Source organism: Manis pentadactyla, chromosome 2 (genome assembly GCF_030020395.1).
Source record: "Manis pentadactyla isolate mManPen7 chromosome 2, mManPen7.hap1, whole genome shotgun sequence".
Lineage (NCBI taxonomy): Eukaryota > Metazoa > Chordata > Mammalia > Pholidota > Manidae > Manis > Manis pentadactyla.
The window spans coordinates 54,428,124-54,440,271 of NC_080020.1; the positions used below are offsets into that span (position 1 = coordinate 54,428,124).

Consider the following 12,148-nt stretch of genomic DNA (forward strand, 5'->3'; position numbering starts at 1 on the left):
ATTAAGACAATTCGGTACTGGCACAAAAACAGAGCCACAGACCAGTGGAACAGAATAGAGAGTCCAGATATTAACCCAAACATATATGGTCAATTAATATACGAAAAAGGAGCCATGGACATACAATGGGAAAATGACAGCCTCTTGAGCAGCTGGTGTTGGCAAAACTGGACAGCTACATGTAAGAGAATGAAACTGGATCATTGTCTAACTTCATACACAAAAGTAAATTCGAAATGGATTAAAGACGTGAATGTAAGTCATGAAACCATAAAACTCTAAGAAAAAAACATAGGCAAAAATCTCTTGGACATAAACATGAGCAACTTCTTCATGAACATATCTCCCCAGGCAAAGGAAACAAAAGCAAAAATGAAAAAGTGGGACTATATCAAGCTGAAAAGCTTCTGTACAGCAAAGGACACCATCAATAGAACAAAAAGGCATCCTAAAGCATGGGAGAATATATTCATAAACGACAGATCTGATAAAGGGTTGACATCCAAAATATATAAAGAGCTCATGCACCTGAACAAACAAAATGCTAATAATCCAGTTAAAGAATGGGCAGAGGAGCTGAACAGACAATTCTCCAAAGAAGAAATTCAGATGGCCAACAGGCACATGAAAAGATGCTCCACATCACTAGTCATCAGAGAAATGCACGTTGAAACCATAATGAGTTATCACCTCACACCAGTAAGGATTGCCACCATCCAAAAGACAAACAACAACAAATGTTGGTGAGGCTGTGGAGAAAGGGGAACCCTCCTACACTGCTGGTGGGAATGTAAATTAGTTCAACCATTGTGGAAAGCAGTAGGGAGGTTCCTCAAAAAACTAAAAATAGAAATACCATTTGACCCAGGAATTCCACTCCTAGGAATTTACCCTAAGAATGCAGCAGCCCAGTTTGAAAAAGACATACACACCCCTATGTTTATTGCAGCACTATTCACAATAGCCAAGAAATGGAAGCAGCCTAAGTGTCCATCAGTAGATGAATGGATATAGAAGGTGTGGTACATATACACAATGGAATATTACTCAGCCATAAGAAAACAAATCCTACCATTCGCAACAACATGGATGGAGCTAGAGGGTATTATGCTCCGTGAAATAAGCCAGGCGGAGGAAGACAAGTATCAAATGATTTCACTCATCTGTGGAGTATAAGAACAAAGAAAAAACTGAAGGAGCAAAACAGCAGCAGACTCACAGAATCCAAAAATGAACTAATAGTTACCAAAGGGAAAGGGACTGGGGAATATGGGTGGGAAGGGAGGGATAAGGGGCGGGGGAAAGAAAGGGGACATTATGATTAGCATGTATAATGTGGGGGTGGGGGTACAGGGAGGTCTGTGCAACACAGAGAAGACAAGTAGTGATTCTACAGCATCTTACTACACTGATGGACAGTGACTGTAATGGGCTTTGTGGGGGGTACTTGGTGATGGGGAGAGTCTAGTAAACATAATGTTCCTTGTGTAATTATAGATTAATTATACCCAAAAAAAAGTCTATTGCTGTCATTAAAAAAAAAAAGACATAATCTCACTTCCTAGAATCAATCCTGCAATTTCATAATGATATTTAATTACTTATCAAGATCCTTGTCAATTACATTGTATACATAAATACAAACATAATGTTTGGGGTGAGGGCTGCTATTGGGGAGGAAAAAGCCCAAGTGAAGACCAAGTGGACAGCTTCATAAACCTAAGATAGAAAGTATGCTAAACCAAAGGGCGCCCTGGAGTGTGTTCTATTTTCTCTCACAAGTCCCGGGCCTCTGCAAAACGTATCCATAACAACCACAGATAATGCACATTTTATTCTGCTGCTCCTTCCAGCAGATGCTGACTTGGATTTCTAATGAGAAACAAGCTTGCATTCATGATCCAAATTTTAAAACCTCTAGGTTCACTGTTTACGAACAGATTATTAGATTTTGCTTTTTATTGCCTTGGATCAACTAAAACAATTATGCCCTCTAGCCTCTGAAATCTGTACTGCAAAAGCCATTTCATCAGCGTTTGCTTCAGCTTTATCCTCCTCAACTTCGGCTCTTGAAGTCAAAAGTCAGCAAAAAAATGGTTAATTCCCAGACCCCTCCAGGTGTAAGTAAAGCAATTACTCTCATTTCACTTCATAAACATGGCTATTGTGAGGTTTATTTGCCTTCAGCCCTACCAGAAAAAAAAATGAATTTTAAATTGAGTCTTTGCTACAATTTTGCACTTGTATTTTTAAAACTTTACATATTGGAGGAAAAATACTCCCTAACAGTTGCTAGGTAGGAAGTTACTCATCATTACCTAATAAAGGCACAGGACTAAACTCATAATGACAAATTGTGGAAGTTGCCTAGCTGACCTTCATTAACCATCTAGCAGTTAGGATGCTGATTTTTAAAAAGCACTTGGGCATCTGTTAAAAATGCTTTGATTTAATCTCTTTCTTACTTCTTTGAGGCAATCGAGCTGAAAGTTCTGAGAACACATTCTGTTTATTTGCTCCTTTGGCCCCTTTATGTCCTGTCTGCATGCAGGGTACACCTCCTCTTGAAAGGAACTCATCAGCTGTTCTCAGGAATGGGAGTCTCAATGCCTTCATCTCGGGCCACCTTTAACAGAATTTCTTTTATTTTTCTCTTCGATTTTCAACAGTGTATATATTTGAACACACCAGCAACATTCTGGCCAAGCCTCCTTCATGGAGTTGTAATTCAGCAGGTTGTCAGGTTATTGAAAATACCTTCCTACCTGGGTTGGATTGCTGCTAATTGCTTTGACCAACTGTAATACATAGTTAAGAAAGAAAAAAATATTGAGAAGAGACTTTAGTCAATCTAATTTTGTTTCATGGACAAAGACAAATGTCTGGTTACTTTTTGTTAGGGAGACCAGGAAGGAGGAAGAGGCAACATTAAGGATAAATGCTTCCAGCAAGCAGTTTCTGGGTGTTTAAATCCAAATGACTAGTCTCATTTGGTTATTTTAAAGGCTACTTGGAAATAAAATGAGAACAGTTTAAGATGCATTCCCTGGACACAGAGAATTTGATTCACAGCAACAGCTATGTGTACCTGGACATTCTGTGTCACACAAACTTCTTCATTTGACAACTCCACCAGTAAGAACAAATAAACAAATGAAAATCACCTCAGAACTTTAAAATCTCAAACCATTTTGGAACTTTGGAAGACTTTTGTTTTGGAAGTGGAAGAATAGGGATTATCAGGAGCAAAGGCAGTTTAATGGATCCTCTGAAGCTTCAGATCATATCCAACCATGACTTAATTATTCTTAAATTTTCATTTTTTTACATTGCCTGTGATTCTTATCAATGAGAAATTAATTTGATTTACTAATATCAAAGCCTCAAGGAGAGCAAACACCTCTGGTGAAGGAAATTTCTCATTCACAAATGTATGCATAACTGGGTAGGATTGGTTTAATAATCCTTGGGATAAGAAAGGATATTTTCTTAAGTTTTCAAAATCATATCACATGATAGGTAATTCAGTATCAGTCATGTGTAGGAGGCCCTCCTCCCAGCTAGCATTACATAGGAATTACATACAAGTTCAAAAAACTTGGGGAGGAGAGCTGAGGGTCAAGTTCATCATGGTTGCACTGAGATCCTCATTATCTGGGCCTCCGTGGTTTTCTGCAGAGTGTGGCATCTGCTCCCTCTGCACCCAAGTCAGCCACTGGCACAGCTCTCAACCACCACAGCGCAGCACCCTTCCACTTTTGCTTGGCTCTAGAAGGCATCCCTTCTCATAGCAGGGTTCCCTCATGTTTAATCAATGGAACCTTCCCTTTCTTGGTTCCAATGGAACCAACCTAATCTTGCTGTTGTTATTTTTTTTAAAAAAGGCAGGCTTTTGAAAAAAAAAAAAAAACTTCTTAACCTTTCCCAGCGCAAAGAAGGCTCCAGACCTCCAGGATACCTATCCTTTAAGAAAGGAAAAGTAAAAGCCTCTTTTATGGAGAGTTATTCTGTTTAGGTTATCTATTGGTAGGTTACAAACCACACCAAGCTGGCTCAAAGCAAGAGCAATTCTTTATTTTGCACTCAAATATGGAGCTGACAGGACTCAGCTAGGCAGCTTTCTCCTGGGACCCCTCATGTGGTGGCAGTGAACAGGCGGCAGGGCCTGGGATTACGAAGAAGGCATTTCCACTCTCAGAATTGATGCCGGGCCTGGGAGTACTCCAACAGCTGGGGCTGCCACGGCTGGGGCTCCTTGGCAGCTAGCCCCCTCTCCACGTGGTGTCAGCACAGTCTCAGCGTAGTGGGATCCTCACAAGGTGGCCAAGCCTCGCCGGGTGAGTAGAGTGGGTCTCCCAAGAGATACCAGGAGAGACTGCAGGGTCTTTCTAATCGAGCCTTGTAAGAGACTGTGCCACCTTCACCATATTCTGCTCGCTGAGGCAGGCCCAAAGACCCACTCAGGTCAAGCGGAGGGTCCAGAGGCTTCTCTACTTGATAGGAGTGTGAAAGGATTTGTAGACATGTTTTAAAACCATCACAAGAGCTTGCAAGAAAAAAATGAAGAATAAATGACTTATTTCTCAGCTAAGTTACCCTCTTGTGTCCGTCCACGACCACAAGGCTGCTGCTAACTCTTTCTGGCTTGGAAACCCATCCACCTCCCATTTCTCATCCTCTTCTAGAGAGAGCTCCCTTGCTTGCAGTTTCGGCTCCACCGCCTCGAATCCTGACCAGCTCTCTCTGCGAGTCCCTGTAGTCTGGGTCGGGTTCTGTTTTCTGGTCCTTCTCCAGCTCTGTACTGAAACTCATGGCCAAATACTCTTTCTGCCCCTGCTGGGAACCAGGCTCCAGTCTGGGCAAGAAGCAGCCTCAGTTCTTCTGCAAGGGAGACTGGACAGGTGTCAGGGGCACTGAGGCCTGAAGACAGCTGAGCCAAAAGGCAAGGTGTACAGAGGGAATCGGAAACCTTTGTTTCAACAGTTCGTGAGACTTCCTGCTCTGTTACTAAGAGGTGGGTAGAGTTTCTCTGAGCTCCATGTCCTTCCTCTCAAATGCTGCGGTCCTCTCGCAGGACACAGAGCACAGACTGACACTGCTGATCTTCATTGCAGCTCCATGCAGGTTACCTCTGGGCCTCCACTCTCACTTGGAAAATGGGCGGTCTTACTATATAAGTATCTAAAGGATTAGGTATCTCAAACTCCCAGCCCGATAAGAGTCTGGCATGTATTAGTTCTGTGCAGCAGTGTTTTTCTTCAGCAAGATATATCCTAAGCTCCGAACTACCCATTTACAAAATAAATGGAAGCATAAACCTACTGTAAATTGTGTGTTACTTGTAATAAACGGGGGACTTACTCCATTATCAGTGATTCAGAATCAACTTGTAGCACAAATGCTTTCTGGCACTTTTATTGAACTATTTTTTTAAAACAGTTCACAAAATTTTGGCAGATTTAATTCACTTTGGATTTTTAAAATATTATTTTAATGAAATTCCTTCCCCAAAAAGTGCTTATTCATTACACATAATTCAGTGGACTATTTCTTTCAGCTCCAAGAGGAAAAACATCGGGAAGGCAATTCTGTAGCATCTTCTGTAATAACAAATCTTTTCACATTTCTTCCAGTTAATTTCTTTAAAAATAAAAAAGGAATGACAGCCTGAACCATGCTTCTCATATGCATCTGTAATGTTGTGTGGTTAATAGTCCAAGCTCACATTTGCATAGGGCCAGCTGTCAAAGATGGCACCACAGGGAATCCACTGTAATTTTAAAACACGTTGCAGAGTCACATATGTCTATAAATCTAAATTCACTAGAATGCTTATGGGAACATAGTCATCATCAGATTTGAAAATAAATCCTTTATTGCTTTCATTTTGAACTTCACCCTTTACTTGACTCAAATTATCTTTATCAAATAATGGATGAGGGGCCTGAAAATGAATTAAAAAGTTTTCAAGAGCAATCTTATTTGTAAACTTCTTCAAATTCTTGTCTGAGCCTATTTTGAATACAGCCAAGCAAATTATTTCTGTTCCCATTAAGAAAAACCTCCTTGATGTGGCTAATATTTGTGATATGTTATAATTAACATGTGATAATAGCCAAAACCAAAAATTCACTTAATAAGTGCAGATTAAGAAATTTGAAATCCACGTGGATTGCCAATCACACCGTAAAAGTGTGGTGTCTCATTCCAAGCATTGCGAAGATTGGCACGCACACTTACAAAACTTTCTCTACCTGCATGATAAAAATCATTTTTTATTTACATAGAAAATATCCCTGACGTTTGTTAAAAGAAAGGGAAAAAATGGAATTCAGCACAAATACTTTCTCATCAGTTCCTGAAATGTCATGAAGTTACTATTAATTTATTTACTGACCTAAGATTATAACATATAAGACATAGCCTCCTGTCTTAAATATTCCTAAGAATAAGTATAAAATCTTAAAGTAAGTACACATTCTTAAAAGTAAGTATAAAATATTATTTAGATGTGATTTAAGCATCTTCTCCTCCTCTCCCTGCACCAGTTCCAAAAAACCTTGGAATAATTTTTCAATACATAAAAGGTGAGGGAACTTGGGCATGTTCCTTGAACCTCTCTGAGTCTCCAGGACATCACATGAGGACAGAAAATACTTCAGTGTGGGGTATTTATTAGAAAAGATGTAGAAGTCAAGGTGGTCAGTTTGTTATTCCTTCAACTGGGAATAGGTCTCTTTCCTCCAAACCTGTGCCTTGATCCATCACTGTTTAAAATAAGCTATCAGCACCCTCCTCTCGCTCACCATTTTTCCACCCCAGAGCCCTGCTCAGAGTCTGCCGGTCCCCCATCCTGTATACAATAGTCGTTGAATATCTCCAGTTCTGCTTGGGGCCCCTAAGGGATAGTGAAGAACATTCCATGGCTGGAATCAGAGCTGTGTGGCTCCAGCCTCAGAAGAGCCCCTCCCCCAGTCCTACACATGTCCCAGAGTTCCTGTGTCCATGCACCATGGGAGCTGTTTTACTCAGTTCCCTCCCTGGTCTCTACCACCCTTCAGTTCCCCATTCTCTCTCTCAGCAGATGATTTTCTTGTAACACTAGAAAAACAGAGACCCTCTGCAAGGCAGGTGCTCAACTTCTGACCTCCTCCCCTGTCCCTGACCCTGTCCCTGTCCTAGCTGTGTTCCTTGTTTCTTCCATTTTATTCCATTTTTAGTGTACCTTCCATCTTTCCCTCTTCATTGACTTTTCCTTGTCTTATACATGTGACCAAGCCTTTCCAATACAAAATGAGCTCCTATCAATCTTGCTTCCTCCTTGCGTCATCTTCAACCCCCAGTCTTACTTCTCTTTTATAGTCAGTATTCCTGAAACAGTGTCTTGGACTCATCTCTACTTCCATCTAGTCAGCCTACATTTTTCACTCTTCTCCACCACTATGATCCACTCTTCAAGTTCAGCTCAGGCATTATCTCCTGACAGAGTCATACAGTAGACAAGCATTTACTTTAAGGTCAAACAGACCTGGGTGGTAATCCCAGCTCTACCAGTAGCTGCTGCAAGACTCCAGCAATGTACTTGGGATGTAAACTCTTCTATTAGTGCTCAAACTGCAGGAATAATGACTCTCCTGGCAAGCCCCAGGGAGCAGCTCCGGGCTATGATAAGGGGGTATTTAGGTGTCCAGACTGGGTGCTAATGGGAGCAGGACTGGGGCTTGGCCCTTTTCAAATGCATCCAAGGCCTCCTAAGAGGCCAGACTGCCTCTGCAGGCTGTAAGAACCCCACACTGGTCAGAAGAGCTGAAGCAGAGATTTCTGGAGCGGTGCAGCAGTTGAGTTAGTGGTTAGGACTTTGAAGCCAGATGGATCTAGATTCAAATTCTGACTTTGCTACTCAGCTAAATGACTGGGAGCAGTGTACCTAAGCTCTCCAAGCTTAGTTTCCTCCTAGGAAACCTGGAAACAGTAAACCTAGCTCATAGCATGGTAGTGAGGGTTGACTAGGAAATGCACAGAAAGCATCCAGTACTCTGCTCAGCACATTACAAGAGCTGGATGAAAGGCAGAAATCATACTAATTTGTCTACATCTCAGGTGAGAGCTCTCTTTTTTTTGACAGAGGACGTGTAATAGATGGAGAAAGGGGTATCCCAAGTGGGTTCCATGCCTGATGAGCCCAGCTGGCCTGCTTTGTCTTTAAAGCTCTGTCTTTCTCTTTCCTGACTGTCTCCCGTGTATTTAGGGCTCCACTTCAGCCCAAGTTGCTGAGCAGTTCTTCTCAGCTTGTGCCCATTGCTTTGAATCTCATTTACTCCCTTGCTTCATCAACATTTACTTGTTCTCCAACACCCCGAAGTTTGATTAGGGCCTTACTGGGGAGCCACCTAATTAATCTGATAAAGCAATTAAGGGTAGGGCATTAGTGGCTGATAATGCTGTCTTCCTCCTAGGGAATCTGTTATACTTTATTAGGAGTCTTCTTAACTTGATGCAAAGGAGAGACTAATAAGCTAATTTCAGGACGCTTACAAGGTTAACATCCCTGGGACAACAACCTACATAAAATCCAACTGGCGGACTGAACCGGAGAATGAGGGTCAGACGACGACTGTGAGCAGGATTCTCTTGTCCCCTTAAGACAATTCCCATCGCTGAGGGGACAAAGCTGCTTCAGAGAGACACCAAGCTGGACTGCAGGGAACAGCGGCCAGGCAGGTGTATTTCTGAGCCACTGTTTTGGTTTGGGGACTTGGCCTCTCCTACCAGGACTAGTGCAGAAGCCTCTTCTCAGGTCTCTCTGTGTCCTTGAATAGGTGTCTTTCTAGTCTTTCTTCCATACACTGATGAGGGACCTTTAGAAGATACAGTAATTACAATAATTCTTTTTATTTTTTCAGGGAAAATCATGTTTAATTATTTCAGAGTAAAAATACACAGGATATACAGCACAGCACGAAGCACTCCACCTCTGGAGCCATGTGGATAAGCTTTAAGTTAGGTTTCACCATTTTGGCAAGTTATTCAACCTCCCCAGACCTCATTTGTAAGATTCTAAGAATGTCATCCCCTTGCTTAAATCTTTTTTGGGGTCCCCATAACCTACAAGGTAAGGTCTGAACTCTTCAGCCTGACACAAGCCCCTCCTGCCTGGCCTCTGCTCCTTTCTCCAGGCTCATCCCCTGCCACCCCCATCACACACCCACACTGGAGATCAGCAGAAAGACTTGCTGCTCCTGAAAGTCCCCTGAACCCAGCACATGCAGTCCCCAACACCCAGGTCTTCCTCCTCCCCCCACTGCCACACTGCCATCTCCACCTTCCCCTTCTCCTGTAGGTTGCCCCATGGGCTCCTGTCCGTTTCTTCATGACTCCTCTGTTATCACATCCTGGTGAAGTCATCCCTATCCCTCCACCCTCTCTTCTTCCTGGCAAACTGAGACATTTTATTTTTTCTCCTACGAAGCATACCTCTGTAATATTTTCACTTTAAAAAACTTACTTGTTTTATACATTTCATCCCACATCAGGTGAAAGATCTTTGAGCATTTGGAGCATGTCCTGTTTGTTTGAATCTTCAGCCTCAGGGATTCAAGGTGATCAATAAATGTGTTCTGAATGAAATGAATATGGCTATGAATGACCAGAATTTAATTTGCATTCTCTGTCTATCACACATTATTAGGCAATTTATTTAATCTCTCAGTGCCTCCATTTTATATTTTGACAAATGGGAATAAAATAACTATGAGGAAATGAGATTTTTGTATGCAAAGTGTCCTGTCCCATGCTGAGTACAGAATAGACTGTCATGTTAGGCAACTGCCCCCATCTTTACCTACCTCTGTGTATATCTGAGCTGAGTTACAAGTACCTTTGAGGATGTGTCCCCAAGTCACAGGAGAAACAAAGAAACTGAGGGGGAAAACCAATATCTGCTGAGCACCTTCTGTGTGTCTAGTCTTGTGCTTCACATTTTCCCCGCTGTTCCCAAATCTCTTTTATCCACCCTCGATGTCTGACTTGCCAACTGTATATAGTTGGAGATTAATACTGGTTGTTCAAAAAAAATTTAATTTAAATGAATTGAAAAAAATCTTTTTAACGTTATTTCCAAATTTAAGGACCATATTCTTCTGCTGTACCTTCTCAGGAATTAAGTTACAGATTTTCTTTGAACAACTACCATTATGTGAACAGATCTGTGAGCTATTCCTGCTGATTGCTTGAAAGAGACCAGTCCTTCAGACTGGAACAAATGGGTTTGGCTCCCAGCTTTTGCTACCTTGGTGAGTAAGAATTTGAAGAAATTAATCTACAGTAATGTGACATTTTCTTTACCCACAACAAATAGAAAAATGAGAGAGAGAGAGCGAGAGAGATGTTGATCCCTGTATGCATATAGACAGAGAGGGAAATAAATGTCTCATCCATTTGATAGCTGTTCAGAGCACACTGCTAGCCGGGTATCTAAGAATGGCTTTTTTGTTAAATGCTAAGAGAACCAAGTAACTGTAAGGGATTCAAATTGTTAAGCAGTGTCAATCTTTTCAATGAATTGTCTGCTCAGATAAACTGAGAAGGAAATCTTTCAGCTACCAGAACGCAAAGACCTTCTAGATATAAAACAAAAAATGCTACAATGAGCTCTCAGTTACCAAACACTTTTGAAACAAAGAGAAATGACAAACAATTTCCTTGACTTTGTGCAAATTCAGTCAGTCAGTACCTGGGAAAGACTCTTCCAGTCCTTCATTACCAGATATTAATTGTAACATATAAGATTTTATATATAAAAAAAATGGCATGAGAAGTGAGGCAGAAACCTCCTCCCCAAAGCACATATAACACGAAAATAGAGCAAATACAACTAATCCTGAAAGAGCAATCAGAAAGAAGACTGCAACAAATGGCCTACATCTGGGGAAAAGAGAAGACAGCATGGGAAAGCGTAAAGTAGCAAAGCCACGATTCAGCAGAACCCAAGCCTTCCTGCCACCCCAGCTCTTGGGTAGGTGGGACAAAGAGAAATGGAGTGGGGAGGGAGAAGAGAAGAGAAAGGGGATGAAGAGAAATAAAGCCCAGGACTGCTAAGCACCCACCCCTGGAGATTGGCTCTGGGAGCACAAACCTACATTACACACTACTCTAGAGATTAGTGGGGTTGGAAAGCAAAGACAGGCAGAAGAATTGGAGAGACTGAGATTCCAGCTGCTTGTGGAGAACAGGTATCTACAGCTAGCTGCTCCAGGACAAAAGAAAGCAGGCCCTTTGAAAGAGTTCCCAAAAGCAAGAGGGCTGCAAAAGGGGGAAAGGATTACACAGGGCTTGCTGCTCAGAAGAAAGGACAGGTGGAAAAAACCATCCCGGCACACAGCCAAGAAGGTTAGGAACTTTCATGAGCTTCCGGCACTCCATCCCCCAGGCTGGCAATGCAGTGCCAAGGCTCCCCACTGTGATTCACAGCCTTCCACACCTTCCTCCTGGAAGCCACTGGATCACAAAACTGCAGCCCCTGCCATCGCACCAGACCACCTGGAGGGCAGCCAAGCCTATGGCAGCTACAAGGGTGTAACACAGAACCTCCTCTCTGCATGCTTGGCCCATTAGCCCTGGCAGTGGAGGCAGGCACTGCAGCCAGGAAGCAGGAAAGAGCTCTTTCCTCCCAGCAGGCACAGGTACCACTCACCTGTGACCGCCACCCACCTTCACTCCAGGGGCTGTGCAGCTCTAGAGAGTAGAGCTTCTGGGCACTAGGGGGTGCCACCTACATAGAGTTATTCTTCCATACCAATCATCAGAAATATGAAATAGCAAAAGAAACATGTATGAATGGAAATCTCATAAACACAAGAAAGAGGGCTAAGCAAAACTGAAATCACCAATCTTCTTGATAAAGATTTCAAAATAAAAATAACAAACATGCTCATGGAGCTATAGAAAAATATTCAAGATCTCAGGGACAACTAAAAGAAAGAGATGGAAACTATGAAAAATACAATATCTGAAATGAAACATACAATGGAGAGATTTAAAAGCAGACCAGATGAGGTAGAGGAGACAGTAAATGAAATAGAAATTAGAGAAGAGGAATACAAAGAAGCAAGGCACAGAGAGAAAAAAGGATCTCTACGAATGAAAGAAT

At 42.0% G+C, this 12,148-nt stretch overlaps 1 long non-coding RNA gene across 1 annotated transcript in view; it reads right to left on the bottom strand.

Moving 5' to 3' along the window:
• Positions 1–12,148, bottom strand: part of LOC130680941 (uncharacterized) — a 130,370-nt gene that overhangs the window by 6,532 nt on the left and 111,690 nt on the right. Inside the window, exon 2 of the long non-coding RNA XR_008993999.1 lies at positions 9,506–9,617. This is a non-coding gene — a long non-coding RNA (uncharacterized LOC130680941). The remainder of the gene's footprint in view (positions 1–9,505; positions 9,618–12,148) is intronic.